This window comes from Cucurbita moschata, unplaced genomic scaffold (assembly GCF_002738365.1).
Source record: "Cucurbita moschata cultivar Rifu unplaced genomic scaffold, Cmos_1.0 Cmo_Scf00058, whole genome shotgun sequence".
Lineage (NCBI taxonomy): Eukaryota > Viridiplantae > Streptophyta > Magnoliopsida > Cucurbitales > Cucurbitaceae > Cucurbita > Cucurbita moschata.
Window position 1 is genome coordinate 682,290 of NW_019268574.1, and position 24,383 is coordinate 706,672.

The 24,383-nt window shown below is 34.4% G+C and overlaps 2 non-coding genes across 2 annotated transcripts; one reads left to right on the top strand and one right to left on the bottom strand.

The window, feature by feature from the left end:
• The first annotated feature begins 207 nt into the window (after window positions 1-207).
• On the top strand, window positions 208-280 carry TRNAR-UCU. Its single transcript has one exon. It is a non-coding gene; the product is annotated as a tRNA-Arg (tRNA).
• A 21,385-nt stretch (window positions 281-21,665) lies between these two features.
• Window positions 21,666-21,747, bottom strand: TRNAS-GCU. Its single transcript has one exon. It is a non-coding gene; the product is annotated as a tRNA-Ser (tRNA).
• Between the last annotated feature and the right edge of the window lie 2,636 nt (window positions 21,748-24,383).

The following is a 24,383-nucleotide window of genomic DNA, read 5'->3' on the forward strand; positions in this document are numbered from 1 at the left end:
TAAATCATATTGATATTTATTTATTTTTTTAGTTCAAGAGATTTGTAACGATATTAATGGAATTCTGATGAAAAGAACCATGGAAATTGACTTACGAGAATAGTTTCTTCTGACAAACAATTATTCCTTTGCCAATCTGATCTACATATAAGTTGTAATTAATGAGCTCCACGTTCAGTTTACATCCAACTGGTCACATAATGAAAAGCGCCCATGGCCTAATGGACAAGGCGTCTGACTTCTAATCAGGCGATTGTGGGTTCGAGTCCCACTGGGCGTGTTATGACTAGGCAAAGACCATCAACATGTTGTAGAGTGATTTTATGGTCCTATGTTCAGATAGCATGAGACTAAGTTCGAGCGTGTGGGAGTGCATGAGAGTTATATGTCACGATCATACATCTTCAAGCATGTGGCGTCATGATCTTCACATGCTCATGACAAGCCCTAACGACGCTCATGACAAGCCCTAAAATATTCATAATAAAATTTTTTAAATAATAATGTGAACTCTAGATAAAATAAAGAAAAATAATGTGAACTCTAAACTAACTTAAGGGCTACTAAATAGACATAAGTGTGACGAACTCTACCTTTTGTTCCTAGCCGTCATTGCGATGTCACCATTAGTACGTGGGTGTCTTACCTTTACCTTAATAATAAGAGCAGTACATAGTTTGAGTATTTTAAGAAATACTTAGTAAGTAACCGCACGTTTGAGGTCGAGAAATACAAACACGTGACATAATGGACCTATTATTTAAAAAGAAACATGGCATGGCCTTAGGTAGCTTTCCAGTCCGAGCAAGGTTGGATGTATAGTACTCTCCTACACACGACCCAACCACGAGCACATGGACCCATCAAGCGGACTCACGTACCCCCTAGGCCTATCTGGCTAGCACTCGCTAATGTGCTTTCAGGCACCACAGAGAGAAAATACCCACATAACATCATGACGAACATAAATGTCGTAAGTCGTACAATACACGTTTATACTAGTCATAACATAAAAGTATTTTGATGCATATGACACAAAAATGTATGAGGTCCACGTGCCTTAAAATAATGACATAAATTACGAGGCAAGTCAAACCTCCATCTATTTATCATGTAACGAGTTTGTGAATGATGCAGACATAGTTTCTATCAAAATTGTCTTACATAACATAACTTACACGTCATGGTCTATGGAGGTTTATACATCATAGATTATCATCATGATAACATATTATTACAACATAGTATAATCACACTAAAGTATAGCTTATAAGCACGACATAACACAACATTGAATAGCATAGCAATCATAATTCTGATATGTGCAAGGGCAACGAGTATGCATTATAATACGTAATACAATTCATCTGACCAAGCATATAGTAGAGTCACTTACTTGTGTAGGTTAAACAAGGTTTGTTAGTTTATCTGTGGAGCTAGTCTAAATTTTTTCCTTGATATCAAGTCAACCTGTGTGAATTTACGACACCGAAATATGTAACAACCCTATTTTTTATAACTTTCCATCATCTCGTAGCATGAACTCTGCATATTGTATCTTTTGATCATCTGGGCAATTGATCAGGCTAAACACTATCTTTATTGAATTCAACCATAGTTGTGCCACTGTCAGATCATCTGTAAAACTACTAAAGTTACGAGGGTCATCCCTCTTGAAGTCTCGCAGATGCTTTTCTTTTTTGGTAGATGATGGGGTATTTTCCATTTGCGTTCTTACTATTGTTTGCATAATTGCTTGCAATGATTCCACGAGGGTAGTTGTGGGGTCTTGTGCGCCCAGAGGTGTCACTAGAGGTGGGGGAGGCACCATTTCGTCAGGTCGATTCATCGATTCCTCGCATATCGGACTTTGATCTCTTCTTTCCCATTCCTCTATCTCTAATAGGGATGCCCTCTTCCTCGTCCTCTAGATGACATAATCTATACATAGAACGTAACTACTAAGTCTATAATACTTAACTTACATACATTACATACTTCTCTAATCAATCACATAAATACATCCAACACATGCTTACAATCTTTCCGTTAATATAATTACATTAACATGCTTGTTATGTCTAACCTTGGATCATAATCATGTTAATATATCAAACATAATGTCAAATTTTATTTTAATAAAAATTAATCTACTACATGTAAACCAGTTACTATTTTTAAAAAGCATACCTAACGGTAACGGTACATCTATTGGAGGACCATAGAAGAACATGTATCATGCCTAAGGACATGATTGGGACCTAACATGATAGGGTTAGTAATGCAATCACACACCTAACATGGTTGGGACCTCTCTTAAAACTGTAACATGACATTAGACTCTTTCCAGTTTCAGGCAGAGTTTGATGTGTAGTACTTCTCCACCTGCGACCCACGTACGCGAACATGGACCTACCAGGCAGGCTCGTATACGTACTCTCTTAGGGCTTAATCAAGCACAATGCATTACACATCACCAGACGCCTAAGAAAAGGAAAGACCCGTGTGAAATCATGACAAATATAAATATCAAAGTTAAATGCCCGTACTAGCATAACATAGCGGAGAAGTATCTCAATGCACATGACATACATACATGCATGAGGCCTCATGATCATTCATAACATGACATTAATTTCATTTTCTTTCTCCTTTCGTTCATAACATATTTCATATATGCATCATATATACATGACAAGCATCACATAACCCATCACACAACTTTACATGGCAAGACATAATGTTACAGACATGAAATTTTATTTCATTCATAATATAGTGTAATGGACATCACATGCACACACAACCTACATCACATGACAATAAAAAGAGCATATAAGCATCACATAATGAATATGGTACATGCAGGAATCACAAGTAGGGGTGTACATTCAACCCGACAACCCGGACCAACCCAACCTGAACTATAAGGGTTGGGTTGGGTTGGATTGGCATTTTGGATAGAGTTGTTCATTTTTCTGAATCTAAATTGAATCGGTTCGGTTTTGGGTTCGTGGAACAAAACCTTCTGGTTGACCTGAGCGACTCGATGGAAATAAATATATAATGTATAATAATAATTTTAGTTTTAATGAGACCGACACCTGGGTTCCATTCAAGTATATTACATATTTTTCTTTGAATTTTTTTTTTGTTATATTTTTAATAAAACTTAAAAAAAATTGACAACCCAACTCGAGGGTTGGGTTGGGTTGTGAAAAGATTGTATCGGTATTAATAAAACTTAAAATTTTTTTTTGAATAATTATATTTTTTATATTTTATCTAAGATGGTATCCGTATAATTATAAAGTGTGCATTAATAAAACTTAAAAAAAATTGACAACCCAACTCGAAAATAGAGGGTTGGGTTGGGTTGGGAAAAGATTGTATCCGTATTAATAAAACTTAAAAAAAAATTATTTTTTTGAATAATTATATTATATTTTATCTTGTATCCGTATAATTATAAAGCGTGCATTAATAAAACTTTAAAAAAAATTGACAACCCAACTCAAAATAGAGGGTTAGGTTGGGTTGTGGAAAGATTGTATCCTTATAATTATAAAGCGTGCATTAATAAAACTTTAAAAAAATTGACAAAAAAAAAATTAACAACCCAACTAAAAAACAGAGGGTTGGGTTGGGTTGTTAAAAGATTGTATCCCTGCATTAATAAAACTTAAAAATTCGAGGGCTGGGTTAGGTTGGGTTGTGAAAAGATTGTATCCGTGCATTAATAAAACTTTTAAAAAAAAAATTGACAATCCAACCCGAAATTAGAGGGTTGGGTTGGGTTGTGAAAAGTTTTGAATAAAACTAAAAAAACTGTTGACAACCCAACCCGAAAATAGAGGGTTAGGTTGGGTTGTGAAAAGGGTTGGGTTGGGTTGGGTTGTGAAAAGTTTTGAAAAGATTGTATCTTTATAATTATAAAGGGTGGATTAATAAAACTTAAAAAAAATTCACAACCCAACCCGAAAAGAGAGGGATGAGTTGGGTTGGGTTGGGTTGGGTTGTGAAAAGTTTTGCGTTGAGTTGGGTTACCAATCCAACCAACCCGAACTATTGGGTTCGGTCAAAAAATCCCTCAACCCAATCCAACTCGAAGTACACCCCTAGCCACAAGGCATGAATCATCATACATCAATTAATTATCTAACTCCAACAGCAACGTCACTTGCTTGGTTGGTCTTGGCCGAAATTACTAATTACTCCGTAGCCACTTCAAAAACTATATTCCAATGCTTAATTTTACCAATGTAAAACCATATCACATACTTTTACTTTAGACCATATCCATAACTTATTCTAGCAAAACATGACAATTATTTCCAAGATAAGTCTTAAAACTACCAAAATTTGGTAAATAGAGGTCTTACTGAACTCAAATGCCTCAAATAAGATCAGAAATAGCTTCATGAGGGTCGACAACTTAGGAAATGATATAGGTTTGTATATCGAGAAGCCTAAGCCGAGGAGCTGAGCCGCCAAGTCGAGCTTGAGCGAGCCGAGAAGCTAAGCCAAATGAGCCACTGAGCCAACTCGCAAAGTTGTCGAGTCGAGTCGGAGGAGCCGCAGTTGGAAATGGGTCACGTGTCAGGCACGTGAAGTGCTGAGGGCACGGGTTGTCACACGAGTCAAGGTGCGAGTACAGGTCCCTGGCTGCAGGATGTTAGGCTTAGTTGACCCACGTCTAGAGAGTAGACGTCTTCACAGGTCGAAATGAGTTGGGTCGTGCACGTCTAGAATAGGTATTAGCTTTATGGGCTGCAATGGGTTAGGTTTGTGGGTTAGGACTCCGACTTAAGTCCAAGCAGCTTTGCCTCCTTCGCTCAAGAACGCATAGTAATCCTTGATCTTTCTCCCCTCTTTTTTGACAGCTTTATGACGTCGTTTATGCACGATCCTATTGTCATTTGTCTACCTCTCGTTTATACAATAATACGACACTCCTTTGCTCCTAAAACCCAAAATCTTAACTAAAATTTGAAATCTTTGTGGGGTAATCTCTCAGTTTCCTTTTCAAACAATGCTCTCATTTTCTTGCTTGGATAACTCTCGGATGCGTAGGAGGGTTGCATAATGAAGAAAAGATTATGTTGGTGATGGAGAGCATGAAGGGTTTTTAAGGGGGGTTATGGTTGGTTACTCTACAGATATAATGTCTGATTCCCTGCGAAATTTAAGTTTATCGTTTTTTTTCCAAACTTCTACACAACCTCGTTTCTTTTATAGGACCTCTAAAAACCTGATTCTAAAACAATTATGGTTATAATCGATCTATGAACGGTCTGAATGACCAAAAAATGTCATGTACATCATTTATATTGTAGTGATGCACATACACCGTGGAAATCTAACTGAGAAATTCTTAGCCCTCGTGGTAGTATGAGCAAATTACTTAGAAATTTTTTAAATTTTTTTTTTTTTTTTAACCATTCCTCTTTATCTTCAAATGTCTTATTCTCCCTTCTTTGAATAATCTTTTAATTAATTTTATTTAAACATAATATTACAGTTTTAAATAACTATTTTATTTTTTTATTTTTATTTCAATAAAATTATTCTCCAAAAAAAAAATTTAAAAATTTCTAAGTAATTTTATTTAAACCAATAAATAATCGGTTTATCAAACACGTTTGCTAAAAAATTTATTGCTTGAGAGATTTGAATTCTCACGAGGAAACTCTATGTACTTAACAAGCACACATCTTAACTACTCGCCCAAAGAAACAACTTTTAATGGATGATCGGTGGATCATGGACTGATGATCGATGACAGGAGCATGCAAGAGTTTTGCAGCGGGGAGTGCTATTAGATTTGTATTATTGTCCCTGTTTTATATTTTAATGTCGTTTCATAACTAAAATGATCAAAATTCTCTTATAGTTACGTTCCACTGGTTTATGACCAAGTGACCTCTATATGACATGAAATTTAATAAGAACGGCCTAAAAGAATTATCAAATTTCAAGATCAATAGAATAGACTTAAACCAAAATTTAGGGATAAATGAGCAAACTATCCCTATAATAATTATGAGTTGATTAAAGATTCTAAAGGACTCCAAAGGATAAAAAAGAAAAAAAGAAAAAAAGAAAAAAACTTTATATGAGACTCGAGGATAATTATGTGAGGTCTCACTAGAGTATTAGAATATGTTTGGGTATGAACCAAGAGGAAATGACGAAATTACCCCTTAAAATCCTTTACAAGATGGTTAGAAAGCGATAAGATTTATTAATACCAAGTGACAAGATGCTTAGGAAGATTTATGCATGCGAAAAAAATTTATATGACTCATATGGATTTTAAAGCATACGTGTTAAAAAATTCTTTTTGGTTGTGCCTCAAGACTACAAAGAAATCTTAGAACTAGAAACCGAGATACCTAAAAAACCTCCTAATATGCAATGAAACTTGGTCATACGACATAGACTACGTCGTAGGGAACACATGAAGTCCTAGGCATAGGTACTCAGACTATGTCGCAGAGAACGCATGAAGACCTAGACATAGGTATGTAGATTGTATCGTAGGGAGTACATGAAGTCCTTGATATAGGTATGCAGATTGTATCACAAGAAAAACATGAAGCCCTAAATGTAAGTATTAGACTATGTCGCAAGGAACGTACGAAGCTTCGGGTATAGGTCAGGATTGAGTTGTTCATTGACCATAGGACCAACGGGTCTCCCATGTGATTGTTTGAAGGACAGAACCAAGGTCTTTGATACAAAATCGTGCACCAAAGGGGGGTTATCTAAAAAAAAACGTTAAAAAGAAGTAAGCAAGTCATCTTCATGGAGTGAAAAATTGGGAGTTAAGACTAAATTAAATATCTAAGATATTCCAACATTAGTACCAACATGATATATCAATTTCAACAAAGAGTCTGAGCCATGAATTCACTTGAAGTATGGATAGCACGATGAAATAGAGTTCAAGTAGATCGAGCCATATATATGCTAGCTACTAGGCCAAAACTTCAAACACCTTTCCATTTTTTATGGAATATGTTAATTTTGATAGTCAAAAGGAAACAATGCATAGTCCGTCGTCTAGATTGATATAAAGGCACCAAATTGTAAATTTACTTGATTTAGTGAGGTGATTTAGAAGGTTTGTTCATATGTTCCAAGTTTAACTTAGTATGTTTCGGATGAAATGACAAGTTAATCTCATGTTTCATCGAACTTTTTGACATTGTAGATTGATCTGAACGGAGATATAAGAATAGGCTTACCATTGTCCCTCTCCGCAGTGCATAATGTATGTCAAATATCCATGCTTCGCAAATACTTGACTAACGAGAGGCTAAATAAAAAATCTCATAACGAGATTTGAATTTTAAATTTTGTATTTTTTTACAAACTGTGCGGAGGTACTGCGAGAAAGTTGGCCGCAAGTGCAAGAAGTTGGACCTGACGAATTATATTGTATTAATAATCGAAGAAGACATAGCAAAATTCATTTACCTCCATTTACTCGAGGGGTAAATTCTTCCATCACAAACCAAAATTTAGAAGAGTAGTTAATTTCACAATAGGAGAAAAGATTACTACATAATCATTGCCTTTCCTTTTTGTGAATATCTTTTAAGTACTAATCGAGTCTTGAAACTTCTGCCATCTGGTTAAGTCTTGATTCTGGACACTACTTGTTCAATAGAGCTCTCTTTATTATGGACAACTCAATCAACACCCACATATTATTCTTTTCAAGTGAACTCATCTGATCATTCATATTTCCACTTCGTTGAACCCGCCACCTATACAGGCTCATCAATGAACTATGGTTCTCTTTAGTTAGTCAGTAACAAGTATGGTAATGAATGTGAATATCTATTAGATGGTCTAATAGTCGTGGATGATCTCCTTAACACCTACTTAGGTGTGAATTTTTTTAGTAGTAATCTTACGAGTTTCTTTAGATTCTACACCGATATTACTTGGTAAATTTTTCAGCAACTCATCTTAACTCCCACTTGCTTCATAGTCTTTAGGCTTCTTTTTTCCTTGTATATGACATTTCCATCAAAATTTATGTCACAATGTCTCATAATTTTTCTATTCCTGTCATCCCAAAATTTATACCCGAATAAGTCAGAACAATAGCTTATGAAGTAGTACTTCACACCCTTAACATCAAGTTTTTCTCTCTTCTCTGGATCAACATTTTCATACATAGTGTAACTAAAAGTTCTCAAGTGAGAGTACTTTAATTCATTTTGTGTCCATAACTCTTCTCGCTATTCGAACCCCAAGGGTATTAACGACCCTCTATTGATCAAGTAGGTTGTTATATTCACAACATCAACCCATAATTCTTTGGTAATCTAGAATAAATTCTCCTACTCCTTGCTCGCTCATTCAATGTTCTTTTCATTCTTTTAGCAACATCATTTTATCTTGTCTTACTAGGAACTATCATCATTAATCTAATTCCCTCATATACAAAAAATTCTTTCAATTCTAATTTGTTGTAATCTTCTCCACCGTTTGACATCAAACATTTGATCTTCCAATCGATATGATTTTCAACTTTAGCTTTCCACTTCTGGAAGGGGCAAACACATCTGATTTTTGTTTAAAGAAATAAACCAATATCTTCCTACTAAAATCATCCATGAAGGTGACATAAAACATGGATTCACCAGGTGATGGAACTTGAGATTGTTTCCATACATTTTTATGGACCAATTCCAACCGTACTTCCTTCGGTTCTTTAGAAGTATTTGTGAAGCTAACTTGTTTTTACTTGCCCATAACACATCTCTCACAAAGACCCATATCAACAAATTTTAGGCCTTCTAAAACTCCTTTAGCTAGCATCTTAATTCACTTAGTGCACATATTTTCAAGTCAATTGTGTCATAGACTTAAAGGGAAAAACTCTCAGCAATAGCAGCCATGTTTATACATCCTACAATGGTGTATAAAGTTCTATAGTTTGTATGATGTGCTACCACCATAGCACCCTTCACGAACTTACCCGGACTCTTTTCAAACTCTACTACATAACCTATGTTTTCCACTAACCAATGGAGATCAAGTTCTTCTTGAGACCTAAGATATACTGACATCCTTTAATGTCCACTGATCTTTTGTTGAAGTTTGTACATGAACATCTCTCGTTCCTTCAATCTCCAAGGCTTTGTTGTCAACGAGATACACCTTCTCAAAATTTCTAAATTTGAAACTTCAAAACAGTTCCTCGTTTGGAGATAAATGAAAAGATGTACCTGAATAAAAAATCCAGGTTTCAATCGAGTTGAATTAGAGCCTCCTCTATATCTTTTCCTGAACTTATATAAATATTGTCATCTCTAGATTTGTGATTCTGCTTCTTCTTCCGTTTCGTACAATATGTCTGAAACTGCCTCTTATCTCTACAATTTCAACACGTTACGTTTGGGTGTGTTTGAATATTTTTCTTGGTTCTTTGATTTTTATCGACCGTGTATATTTGGGTCCTTCGATTTACTTCTTCTCCTCCGATAAACACTGAAAGCACTTTCTAATTAATCTCCAATTTCTCGTTTGTAAATGCTTTCTTTGAAAACTACATCTCGAATTCATCAAACTTTAGTTTCTCCAAGCCTCGAGAATAGCGGATCAGAATAACAAAAGTATCCTACTATTCAGGTAAATATGACATCAAATTCAATGTTTTAATTTTATTTTCGAAGTTAATTTCCACAAAGCAAAATGACTTACAATCATATTGAAGTCATTTATATGATTTGTAATAGTTCCATCTTCAAATATTTGTAAATTGAACAATCTACGCATTAAATATACCGTATTCATAGCGGAGGATTTTTCATACATATTTGACATTGCCTTCAACCAATCTGATGTTGTCTTCTTCTTGAAGATATTGAACGTCACGTTTCTGGATAGCGTCAACATCTTCAACCTTAGAGCTTTCCAATCCTTGAGCTTCTACAACTCTATAGTCATGGTATCTAACTTCACCCCAAATAAGGATTCATGATGATCTTTATGATACAAATACATCTTCCAAGACTAAATTTGAATCCACAAAACTTCTTGATTCCAATCTTTCAACTTTCGATCTTCATAGATGAGGTGAGTATCTCTTAGCTTTGATACCAATTATTTTGATTATATAACAACTCACACAATCAATCATCATACTAATAAAAGGTAAACTATAACCCTTTGTTCCTTTTCTTTTCCTTTTTACTTTTCTCTTTTTCTCCGAATATGATCCGTTTAGGATCTCTTGAGACCCCCAAATGATCCTTTTGCCCCTTGGTTGACTTTGACCAACATTTTTTTTATTTTTTATTTTTTATTTTTTTTATATCTATCCTAGGTTTTCGAGATCATTATAAGCATTTTTTTTGTGTCTACCACAACCTCAAGTTCGACCTCTAAGACTCAATAAAAGTTTAGAAGTCTATCTTAAAAGGAAAAATAGAGAAAATTAATTCTCATTAGAGCTCGAACACTACATATTATCCCCTACTTCAAAACATTTATCCTTAAAAGTTGTTTATGCTCAATTCCCATGGTAGGTCAACCTTAGGTCTACTTATCTCACTTGCATTGTGATGCCATTCCGACCCTTTCTCCACTGGTTCATAACCTTAGTTATTTGCTTAACTCGCATCCTTCCATGTTTAAAGAGGTTGTAATAATCCCTATCGTCCTCCGGAACCCCTCCTTGAGTTCTTTGACCACTATAGTGCACCAAGAGCTACCCTATCCTTTGTGCATCCTACCCTATCCTTTGTACATGATGCACTCTTAGTAACAGAGTGAGTAATTGAATGGTTGATGAGAAGATTGTATTATGAAGAGAAAAAAGGCTCCATGTATATAGACAGAATACAAAAGATATTTAGAAAGTCTACTTAAATATCTATAGAAAATTTGGTAACAAACCAGTAAACAAATCAAAATTAAATCAACAACTAACTTAAGATTTAATCAGAAACTAACTGACATCAATCTAAACAAACACGTGATCTTTAACACTCTTCTTGTTTAGATGCTCTTAACTCCAAGCTTTTTCTTAAATACCCATCTTACTCCAATTATCTTTTTGTTTAGAGGTCGATCAATCAACTCCCAGATTTTTTTTTTCGATCACCAAAAGCTCCTCCTCTGACAGGTGCACCATCAACCAAAGCATCTTGTCGTTCATCTTCAAACTCTTCTAAAATGCTCCCAAAGATTAAATTGTTTTGTGCATTAGAAATTTGATTCACCTTAGTCAGTTCTTCCCAATTTCATTGCTCATTTCCAGCAAAATGAACATCTTGGCTTACAATAACACGACTAGTGTGTGGTAGAAAAACTCTGTGGATATAATGCTATATCCAACAAAGATGTCAACTTCTGCATTTTTGTCAAGCTTATCACGCTTGACAAGTGGAATGTAAGTGAAGCAAAGACACCCAAATACTCTAAGGAGCATTAAAGATGGTTTGTAACCATACAAAACTTCAAATGGTGTCAGGTCCTTAACAGCTTTTGCAAGCACACAACAGTATTCGCTGCTTTTCCCCAAAAACATTCTTGAAGATCCTTCTCATGAAGCATGCATCTCGTCCTCTCCATTATAAATCTTTCCTTCTTTCACTGACGTCATTCTTGTCAAAAAAAAAAAACTCACCAATTGTGAAATAAATCTCACACAAACTAACGATAGAAGGAGACAAAAAACACTTTGGTTATCTCAAAAAACCTTCTTCTATTACTTCTCTGTTTCTTTTCTTTTTTTCTCTACTTTTCACAATAGGAAGAACAATATATTTATAAGCTTTCCTGACCCATGGAACACCACTATTTCCAAAAATAAATCTTGGTCTTTCATTTTCAAGTATTTTGGCATTTTCATTTACTACTGACTTTTCAATTAAAAACCCACTAAAATTATCGAACTAAAAAATAACATTTAACCTTTATTCAATAATTTTGTTGAAGAGTGTATGGTGCTGTCAATTGATGTTCAATTCCAGCTTCTTCACAAAAGTTGTTAAAAGTTTTCGAACTGTACTCCTTGCCATTATCTAATCTTATAGTCTGAATCAAACATGCACTTTCATTCTCAACTCTGACTTTGAATTTCTAAAATATACCCGCAACTTCTGACTTTTGCTTCAGCAAGAAAATCCAACACATTCTTGTTGGATCATCAATAAAAACAATGTAATAAAGATTGTCATTTAATAATGGTGTTGCTCAGGACCACAAAAATTAATATGAACCAGCTACAACTTTTTCGAGGCTCTCCATGCATCTTTAGGAAAGGGTTGTCTATGTTTCTTCCCAAAATTACAAACACGGCAAAAAGGCATGTCATCATCAATGTTAGCGAGTCCTTCTACCAAGTTCTTTGACTGCATGTGAAGCAAATCTCAATGATGAAAGTGCCTAAGTCTTTTGTGCCAAATCTCAGTGGCACTAGCAATGGATATAAAGGTCATCTGCTCTTTCTCCATCAGATTTAGAGCAAAGTTTTTTCCTTTTATTTTGACATTGAACAAGTCTTTGCCACTAGCATCTCTTTCTCCATCAGATTTAGAGCAAAGTTTTTTCCTTTTATTTTGACATTGAACAAGTCTTTGCCACTAGCATCTCGTATCAAGCACTGATTATTCTCTAACAACACTTTATAGTCTTTATCAAATAACTGACCAACACTTAAGAGATTTTGATCAATTTTAGGAACAAATAAAACATCTGGAATAAATTTTGTACCTTCATAGCTTGGTATAGCTACTATGCCTTTTCCGTTGACTTCCAAGTGTTCACCATTGTCAATCCTCACTCTCTCAACTTCAATGTCTCTTAATTCCTCAAAAAACTCATTGTCATATGTCATATGATTTGTGCACCCATTGTCAATCAACCAGCTGTCGCTTGATTCTTTGTCTCAGACACAAGTGACCACAAACAATTGATCTTCTTCTTCTTGATCAATTACCTGTGCATCTACTTCTTTCACCTAACCTTTGACTTTGCAGATCACTGCTTCATGTCCAAGTTGATTGCATTTGGAGCATTTCGCGTCACATCTTCTCCAACACTTATATGGTGGATGACCTTTCTTCTCACAATGACGGCATGGTGGATAGGATTTTTTGGAACCTCCTCCTTTTGTCTTCTAATAATTGGTAGATGAATAATTGTCTCCATTGAAGATTGGTGGTGCAACAACTGAAAAACTGGATTCTCCTCCCATTTTGATCTCGCAGATCCCTTAAGAAGACTGCTCTGCTACCAATTTGTTAGTGGAGGAGTGAATAATTGAATGGTTGATGAGAAGATTGTATTATGAAGAGCAAGAAGGCTTTATATATACCGAGAATACAAAAAAATATTTAGAAAATTTACCTAAAATTTTGCAGAAAATCTGGTAACAAAGAAGTAAACAAACCAAAACTAAATCAATTTACCTAAAATTTTGCAGAAAATCTCGTAACAAACAATTAAACAAACCAAAAGTAAATCAACCCCTAATTCTAAGGAGATTTAATCAGATACTAACTGACAGCGATCTAAACAAACACGTGATCTTTAACACACTCCAATGTTGGGTATCAAGGGGTCATTCCACGACATCTCAGTCATTAAGGACATGGTACAGTCACGTACGTTCTAAAAGATCTAATTCTAGTGGACATTTACTTCAATCATTTTTTTTATCATACATAAATGCATATCATTAAGGTCAACCAACAAAAGGTTAAACTGTTAAAGATAAAGAAGAGTACTTGTTACTACTATTCTAGCTCATCGTCCTCCCTCACTGCCCTGCTCTAGTGTGTATACTCAACCAACTTGTGGGAGCACCATGAGATAATACTTTTAAAGAAAAGATTCCCGGGCAAGGGTGGGTGCTACACCAGTGGTATTTTCCTTGGCACGAGTGCCCAAGGAACTATCTCAAGGGAATCTCGAGTCACGGTTCTACTTCGACCTCTCTTAGACACTCGTGCCTTCAGCATGGCTCTGTCAGCATTAGGAACAGCTCTCTATCCTCGCCCTGGAGTGGATGTTGTCTCGTTTTAGGTGTCGAAATTGGGATGTCTTCTTCAACCCTTCTTCTACCTGTCATAGGATGAGACCTGACATAAGTCCTTATTCTCTTAGAAACCATAATCTATCATGAAGACAACAAACTTAGGTTACTACATATCCTAGCACATTGTTCCATCAAGCAACATAAATAGTAATCATAATAATCATAAATCTCAAAAGTTACATCCTCATAAGTCTTAGAATAAAATACACGTCTAGACAATATATCTAGTCACAATGACATGTCAAAGAGTTGAGTAACCGAGGTATAAAACACTATACCTATAAAAAAGGTTGATAGGACTAAAACTCGCTACTCTAATACCAATCTATCATGACCAAATTTTTTGAATTTTCGAAAAATCAGACTACGACCAAAAGTCGAAAGATGCAAAGTAAATCAAACAATTAAAATGCAAAAAATAAGTTAAAATTTCGTCCCATTTAAAATCATAAAATACCATCGATAACATCCAATTCAATAGAAATACAAAACAGGTACTATATTAGTTATTTACAAGCATGTCATATGTGCGAAAAACCAAAAGAATACAAATGAAAACTCTCAAAGAAAAGAATACAAATTAACACTAACGCCACAGATCGACACCCCTTTGTCACGGTTCAGCTTCCGAGCACATCCCACCTCGCCCCATACTTGAAAAGAAAAGGGGAAGGGGTTGAATATAAAAATAAGTTTCCACGAGCTTGTCACTGGGCCCTAGGAAGTTTGCGCCTAATTCAGGTATCCCCTAACCATTATCTCACACCAAAGTGGCGTCTATCAGGAGCTAAATAATTTGTGTAGTCCCTCGTCTCCTCTCAGTGGATATTTCCTCCACACATAATGGTAGCTCTTCTATTTTACCCGAAACTGTAACGAAGGTTCAAATTTGATTTATTTGACACATATGTTTAGTAAAAAAAACCAAACTTAACACTTTCATTTTCGAGCCATTTTCGAGTCATTTTTCGTAGGTGTACCATTGACACTTATTTTTCCCCTTTGAGACGAGGGTCATTAACTCGTTTAGAAAAGTAGTTTTATCGTTTTACTATCATACCAAATCTACTAAAGATTATACTAAGCACAAAATAAGGAAGAATAAAAACATGTACTCATGTCTATAAGACATCATAACCTGAACCCTCTCGAGAAAAACCTAATGGAGACATTTAAATCATTATGTGAAAAAGCAAACTTTCTTTCAATATTTTCAGCAAAATTTTTAAGAAAGGTTCAAATTTGATAAATCTATCACATATGTTTAGTAAAAAAAAAAAAAAAAAAAAAAAAAAACCCTAAACACTTTCATTTTCTAGCCATTTTCAAGTCATTTTCCATATCTTTATCATTGAAACTTTTTTTTCGTGTTTGAGACGAGAGTCATTAACTGGTTCAGAAAAGTTGTTTTCTCATTTTAATATCCTACCAAATCGATTATACTAAGCTTATAATAAGGAAGAAAAAAAACATGTCCTCATGTCTATAAGACCTCACAACCTAAACCCTCTCGAGAAGCCCCTAATGGAGACACTTAAATCATTATGTGAATAAACTAAGTTTCCTTCAATATTTTTCAATGAAACTCTAAGGAACGTTCAAATTAGATGAATTTGACACATATGTTTAGTAAATAAATCAAACTTAAAACATTTCATTTTCGGGCCATTTTCGTGTCATTTTCCATAGGTGTACCATTTACCCTTTTTTTTCCTCTTTAAGACGAGGGTCTTTATCTCATTCAGAAAATTTGTTTTCTCATTTTAATATTATACCAAATCCACTAAAGATTAGTAAGCGTAGGAAGAAAAAAACATGAATTTGAAATTTTAAGATCAATATTTTTCAACGAAATTTTAAGAAACGTTAAAATTTTATGAATTTGAAATATATGTTCATAAAAAAAACTAAACTTGAAACACTTTCATTTTCGGTCATTTTCGAGTTATTTTCCATTGGTGTACCATTGGCACCTTTTTTGCCTCTTTGAGACGAGGGTCATTAAGTCGTTCAGGAAAGTTATTTTCTCGTTTTAGTATCATACCAAAACCACTAAAGATTGTACTAAGTATAAAATAAGGAAGAATAAAAATATGGACTCATGTCTATAAGACCTCCCAACCTGAACCCTATCGAGAAGACCCTAATGTTGACATTTAAATCAATACGTTTAAAAACTAAGTTTCTTTCACTATTTTTGAACGAAACTATAACTAACATTCCAATTTGCTGAATTTGATACATATGTTTAGTAAAAATAACCAAACTTAAATACTTTTATTTTTGGGCCATTTTGAAGTCATTTTCGGTAGGTGTATCATGGACACTTTTTCTCTTCTTTGAGACAAGGGTCATTAACTCATTCCGACAAGTTATTTTCTCATCTTCGTATCGTACCAAATCCCCTAAAGATTTTTCTAAGGTTAAAATAAGGAAGAAAAAAAATATGTACTCATGTCTATAAGACCTCATAACCTAAACCCTCTCGAGAAGACCCTGATGGAGACACTCAAATAATTATGTGAAAAAATTAAGTTACTTTTAATACTTTTCAACGAAACTATAAGTTACGTTCAAATTTGATGAATTGGACACATATGTTTTGTAAAAAAACTAAACTTAAACACTTCCATTTTCGCCACTTATCGACTCATTTTCTTAAGTGTACCATTTACACTTTTTTTTCCTATTTGTGACGAGGGTCATTAACTCATTCAAAAAAATTATTATCTCATTTTAGTATGGTACAATATCAACTAAAGATTGTCGTGTAAAATAAGGATGAAAAAAAACATGTACTAATGTCTATTAGATCTCACAACCTTAACACTCTCAGAGAAGACCCTAATGGAGACACTTAAATCCTTATGTGAAAAATCTAAGTTTCTTTCAATATTTTTAAACGAAACTCTAAGAAACGTTCAAATTAAATAAATTTGACTCATATGTTTAATAAAAAAAACCAAACTTAAATACTTTCATTTTCTAGCCATTTTCGAGTCATTTTTCGTAGTTGTACTATTGGCGCCTTTTTTTTTTTTTTTTTTTTTNAAATCTCCTAAAGATTCTACTAAGCGTGAAATAAGAAACGGAAAAAATATGCACTCATATCTATAAGACCTCACAACATGAACCCTTTCGAGAACACCGTAATGGAGAAACTTAACTAATTATTTGAAGAAACTAAGTTACTTTCAATTCACAAGACATAATGTAACATTTTCATGCTTTCAACATAACGTTTCATAACGTGCAATTCATACAGTAAATACCTTACCATGCACATAATGTAATCCGAGAATAACATATCACATCACATTATATCACATATTAATTCATCCAAGTCAACTTAACGTTCACCTTGCATAACATTTACGTCTTAAATCATAATGGTCTCAACATACAAATTATGACACGTGCAAAACTACAAGCCTCTGCCAATATACAACATACAATTTCTATATCCTACGACAGTAGAGCCACTTTCTTGGTTGGCCTAGGCTGAAACTACTACGACTCCTTGATGATAGCGCTGCTGCTCTCTGAAATTTAATTTGGCCTGAAGTGTCCAACAATCATAAATTAGAACTACTATGGGAGTTGACTCACCTAATCTTGCATGAAATAATTTAAAACATGCTCCTAATAATTTAAACTAAGCCTAATTATACATAAAAACTTGCTTCTACTGATTTAAACTAACTATGTCTAACTACACATAAATAATTTACTTTTTTTTTAGTTCATACATCATACACGTCTAGAAGAAACTTTCATCCTCGAAATCTTAATATTGGTGTTTCATTGTTCGACAATAGCACCAGAGAATGCTAGCTCGACCAGAAAGGGGTCCCGGAAAATGTGTGAACCGACTGGTGGGTCCATATTTGCACGTATAGGCCGTGTATAGAATAGTAAATACACATCCAATGACACACTTTGGGTAGTCACCTAAGGGAATATGGTTTTAAATGATAGGTTTCATTCATGATTGCAAGTGTTTGCATCTAACCCCAACAGTGAGATCATTTACTGAGTATTTTTTAAAATAATCAAGCAACGTGCTACTTCTATATTTCAGGTAAAGGCAAGGCACCTCTTCACGGTTGACGGCAACTTCGCAAATTTGAAGATCGTGACACATACATAAGGTAGTTGTATTCAATTTCGTATACTATGGGTTAGCATAGGGTATTGTAGTTTTATTTTTACTTATGTCTGTTTTAATTTAATATTTCTTTTATATTGTTTTAAAGACCCCTTACTAGACATGTAAGTCCATGACATTTTTTTATGAAGGCGTTTTAAATGATTATTTTTGCATAAGAAGCCACGTAATACATACAGTAGCGACTTTAGGTTAGTAGAAATCTAGGTCGTTACAATGAATGTTATGCATGATTTAAGATTTCATGTTAAGTGTCGAAGTGTTAGTGTCTTATGTATCGAATAATAGATTATTCCACCTCGAATACTTGGAAGAGGACGACCACTTGCTATAGGATGAGGTAGGGGTAGAAGGAATCCGGCTAGCAAAGTTTAGAGGGTTGGATTTGCCCAACCGTGCCACCGATTATAGTACCACCTGTGGCACCTCTAATAGGGTCGAACACCATTACTGATGCCATAATGTGCAAGACAAGACATATAACATAATGACCAACAAACAGAAACAAACGACCAACAACCTAAGGGTCATGTGAGAGGCGAGATATTTACGAGATTTAAAGATGTACAACCTGTAAAACCCCTAATTTTATTAGCGTAATTAGTGACGTTATCCCATGCATGCTTTAATCTCATATGCCGAAATTCATAATAAATGGTTTTAAATAAAACCATGGACTTACGTATTCAATTCAAAACAAGAAAATAAAGATAACATAGTTTTTTAATATAAAATAAATTGCGTTAAAAACACCTATCAACTATTAAAAGAAATTCAATGTGCAATTGCCCTATCATGATCTATCTCGACTTACATGTCATTTCTAGTATTCCTTGTCATTCGTGCATGGGAGCTAGGGGTGTACATTCAATCGGACAACCCGGACCAACCCAACCCAACCCAAAGGTTGGATTAGCTTGTCGGGTAAGGTTTGATTCATTTTTCTGAATCCGAACTAAATTGGTTCGGTTTTGGTTTCGTGGGGCAAAACCTTCGGGTTGACCCGAGCCAAATAAAAATATATAAATATATTAAGAAATAAAATTCTATTTGTATTAATGGGTTTGCTAGAGTGATTCTTCAGCCTACTCATGCTCGAGTTTGACGCCCGTGCATATTTCTTTTTATTATTTTGTTTAGTTTCTTTTATATATTTTTTTTAAAAAATAACTATATAATTTTTAAAAATAATTTATAATTTATAATTTTTTTTAATTTCTTTTATATTATTTTATTATTTTTAAATTTTTTGTTTTAGTAATCTAAAAATTCAAATGTTTTGACTGTTCAGTGTTACTGTAGCTTCCGATCAATCTTTTTAGAGTATTTCTTATTTTTATTATATACTATATCTTTAAACTAATCATTTCTATTATGAAATTATCATTTCTATTATTTACTTAATTTCATGATCTATTCTTATATTTTTTTTACCTTAACCAATTCTCAATAAATATCGGTATTTAGCTGTCTTTATTTTTATTACAATATTGAACTAGGTTAATATGTTATAATTTTCATTTGCTGTTTTTTATTAAATTTGTGAATAATTATATATCGATTTGTGTTTGTTTGTGAACTCTTAATACATTTTATCAAAAATTGTATCTCAATAATTATAAAGTGTGGATAAATAAAACTTTTTTAAAAAAAAATTGACAACCTAACCCGAAAATAGAGAGTTGGATTGTGAAAATTTTTGGGTTGGGTTGTACCAATCCAACCAACCCGAACTTTTGGGTTGGGTCAAAAAAATCCTTCAACCCAGCCCAACCCGGACCATGTACACCCCTAATGGGAGCTTTATCTTTACCTAAAGCATATGACTTGAGTATTTTAAGTATTTTAAGAATACTCAGTAAGTCACCCCACTGTTGGGGTTATTAATGTAATCACACACATCACATGATTGAGATCTTTCTTTCTAATGTAATCACAACCAACCCGAACTTTTGATGTGTAACGCACATCGACCACAAGACGGGCTCATATACGTACCCCATTGGTCTGACTTGATCGGACACAACGCATTACATGTCATCGGACGCCTCGAAAAAGGAAAGGCGCACATGGTATCATGACAAACCTAAATATCGAAGGTACGCGTCTGTACTAGCATAATATAACGGGGAAGTATCCCAATGCACATGACATACGTACATACATAAGGTCTCATGATTTTCATTCCTAACATGACATTAATTTCATTTCATTTCCTTTCTCATTTTATCTATGCATCATGTATACATGACAATGATCACATAATCCATCACATAACTTTACATAGCAAGAAATAATGTACAGACATGACATTTCATTTCATTCGTAACATAGTGTAATGGATATCACATGCATACATAGCATACATAGCATACATCAAATGATAATACAAAGAACATATAAGTATCACATAATCAATATGGTACGTGCAGGAGCCACATGGCATGCACCATCATACATCAATCAATTATCTAACTTCAACCAGTAAGGTCACTCACTTAGTTGGCCTTGACTAAACTTACTAATTACTCGTTGCCCGCTTTAAAAACTATATTCCAACGCTTAATTCTACTCATGTCAAACCATGTCACATACTTTAGGGCATATCCATAACTTATTAGTTTTGTAGGCTGCAATGAGTTAGGTTCGTGGATTAGGGCTTCGACTTGAGTTCATTAGCTTCATAAGGTAATTTCTCGATTTTTATCTCATTTTCTTTCTTGGATAACTCTCAAATGCATCGTTCGGTTGCGGAATGAAGAAAAGATTATGTTGGTGATAGAGAGCATGAGAGTAGGGTTTTTAACGGGGGGGGGGGGGGGGNATACCTGGTCGGAAATCGTGAGATTTCCTGCGAGTTTTAATATAACATTTTTTCCCAAATCATCACACAACCCCGTGTCTTTAATGGGGCCTTTGGCCTTTAAGGACCCAACCCTAGAAGAGTTATGGCTCTAATCGATTTATGGCTCTAATCGATGTATGAACTGTCGTTTTAATATAACATTTTTTTTCCAAATCATTACACAACCCCGTGTCTTTAATGGGACCTTTAAGGACCCAACCCTAGAAGAGTTATGGCTCTAATCGATGTATGAACTGTCTAAAGAGTTATGGCTCTAATCGATGTATGAACTGTCGTTTTAATATAACATTTTTTTTTCCAAATCATTACACAACCCCGTGTCTTTAATGGGACCTTAAGGACCCAACTCTAGAAGAGTTATGGCTCTAATCGATGTATGAACTGTCTAAAGAGTTATGGCTCTAATCGATGTATGAACTGTCTAAATGACATGACCAAAATATGTCGTGTGCATCATTTATGTTGCGGGATCATGCACATGTATGGTTGAAATTGTTAGAGGTTTTAGCCCGATAGTGGTAGGAGCCAATGATCTCAATTCAAGAAAGCAATTAAAAAGAATACGTTGCCTAAGAGATTCAAACTCTCACAGGGAAACCTCATGTACTTAGCAGGCACACGCCTTAACCACTCAGCCAAAGCAACAAATTTTGATTAATGATCGATGATAGGAGCATCCTAGAGTTGTGTAACTGCAAGGGCGGATAGATTTATATCATTGTCCATGTTTTATATTTTAATTTAGTTTCGGAACATTGTATTTATTTGTAACATTTGTATAACTTCCATGGACACATATTGTACGTTTTAAATTCTTAAAGTAAACTTATATTTCTAACGTTTCGAATTATTTTTGAGTCACATATTTTAAAAAATGAATAATATTATCACTATTTTACCCTCGAATGTATGTAACGATTCGTAATTCGAAGTCTCGAAAAGTGGGTCGTTAGACAATGAGACAATGAGACTCCATTGTTCAAGTTCTGAATTCAACTTTTATAAGATAACTACCTGTCTACTTTTTCTTCTTTGAGTTGCTCCCTATTTGATCTTGTCCCCAAAATTTTAGGTATATTGAATCAAGTATAAAAGTAATTATCGTCCATGCAGAACTTACTTCAGACTAAGATCAAGTCACATATAATCATCTTGTGAAATATTAATCTTCTCTACCCTACTCTCCTAGCTTATAAAGGAGCAAAATAAGTTTAAAGAAGTGCATAAGTGGCACTTCCCTATTTTTCCCTTAAAATAAAATAAAAAGTCAGTATAACAGCATGAAATTCCTAATATGTACCCATTTTATGGACTAAAACATTCACAGAATCCATTTAAACTAACAATGGTGTAAATAAAACAGCAATACCAAAATAAGAAGAAAAAGAAAACCAAACGTCCTGATTCAACCTAAAGACTAAAATATATATGCGAAATGTGACTACTCTTTCCATTGCCTCTATAGTGACGCTGATATCTATATTTGGGTGTCTTTCGTATACTTGAAAGAAAAAGTAACACATTGCTTGACTATTTAAAAGTATGCAGTATGTAGACCTACTGTTGGGGTCAATTACATGCAATCATAATAGGACCTATTCTTTTATAAAAAAATAAAAAATAAAAAATTCGGTCTCTACTTTTCAAGCTATGTAGGGTTAGCTCTGTAATACTTCTCTATACAGCTCATGCACATACACATTGAATAAATAGGTGGACTCATTACCATAGTTTTTATGTCTACCATGGATCGTCATTGGATGCTTGGACCTACTTTGGATAAAAAATTTGTGCTCGCCTGAAACATTTTCCATATAAGGCTTGAAATAGTGTCATACCAATAGTCCATTGATAACCGTGGTTATGAGCAACCAATAGTCCATTGATAACCGTGATTATGAGCAATCTCCATAAAATGTTACTTGGAAACAAACTTATTTATGAAACTAAGGTCTGGTTACTATTAATACTAGCATTGAAGTAACTTGTGTAAGCCTGTGAATGCAACAATCCACCACTATTCGAATGACAGTGTGACCTTTCGCTATATTAGGTCAACCTAGAAGGAATTCCATGACATAACCTCAAAACTATCGAATTTCTTGGTACCCTTCAAATTAACTGAACAGGACATATCCTTTAACAACACTTAACGTTACCTATAGCTTAGTGCAAATTACAACTCATATTGCCTCAAGAAAGAATTGCAGTTTATGGATTTAGAGAATGGAGGCTTGCAATGTTAACGACAATGAATAATGTAGCAAGATCACCCATGATTGCAGATGATAGTGTTTTCTTAACATTTATGATTACTTTTCTTTTGCAACAAACGCCCATACTATCATTGTTCTTGGCGATTCGGGAAAAGGGTTCCAAGTATTTGCAGGTTTTTTCTTATGCAAACGTTATCTCTATTGATGATATAAAGTTGATGAAAAGAGGAAATCATGCTTGACCACCCACGATATGTTTGAGAAAAAAGGTTCAATTTCATATCAATGAGACATTTTACTATGTAAGTGACAATCCACTCGCGCTTAGGTCAACCGATAAGTGGGCTTGTTGTTAAACTCCCATACACTTGGTTGAATAACCTGTGTGCTGTATGAATGATACGTACTCTGTGGCACTTGTACATGTCATAGTTTTATGATGCTATGTTATGTTATGATTATGTTGTATTATGAAATGACGTTTTTATATGAATGTTATATGATGCATTTACTTCCATATGTCATGGTGCATATATTATTTTTCCGTATTAACAGTATGCATATGAGACATTGAGAAGTCATGTATTCTTCATAGGAATGTTATATCATGAAAAGAATGGAGGTACAATTTTTATCATAAGTACGTACCATGATTTGAAACTAAAGGGCTTCACGCATTTTGTATGTAATGGGTATCAAGATATTTTCTTGTTATGCTTAGTACGGACATGCACCATGATATTATATATTCTCCTTTCCCTTTGTGGCTTCCGGTAGCGTGAGTATGCATTGGGCCATAATCCGGTAAAGGGATACATATATGACCATGATTTGTTGGTACATGTGCATGTGCGTGAGCCGTGTATTGAGAAGTACAACGTATCCAATCCTACAAGGATTAGAAAGTAGTGACCAAGGAAAAGTTCTACGGAAAGATAAGTCTTACCGTAATTGCATGTAATTTCATTTTCCAACCTTAATAGTTGGGCTACTTACCAAGTATATTTAAATACTTAAGCCACGTGCTACTTTTTTTTCATGTAAAAGTATGACACTTATGTACGA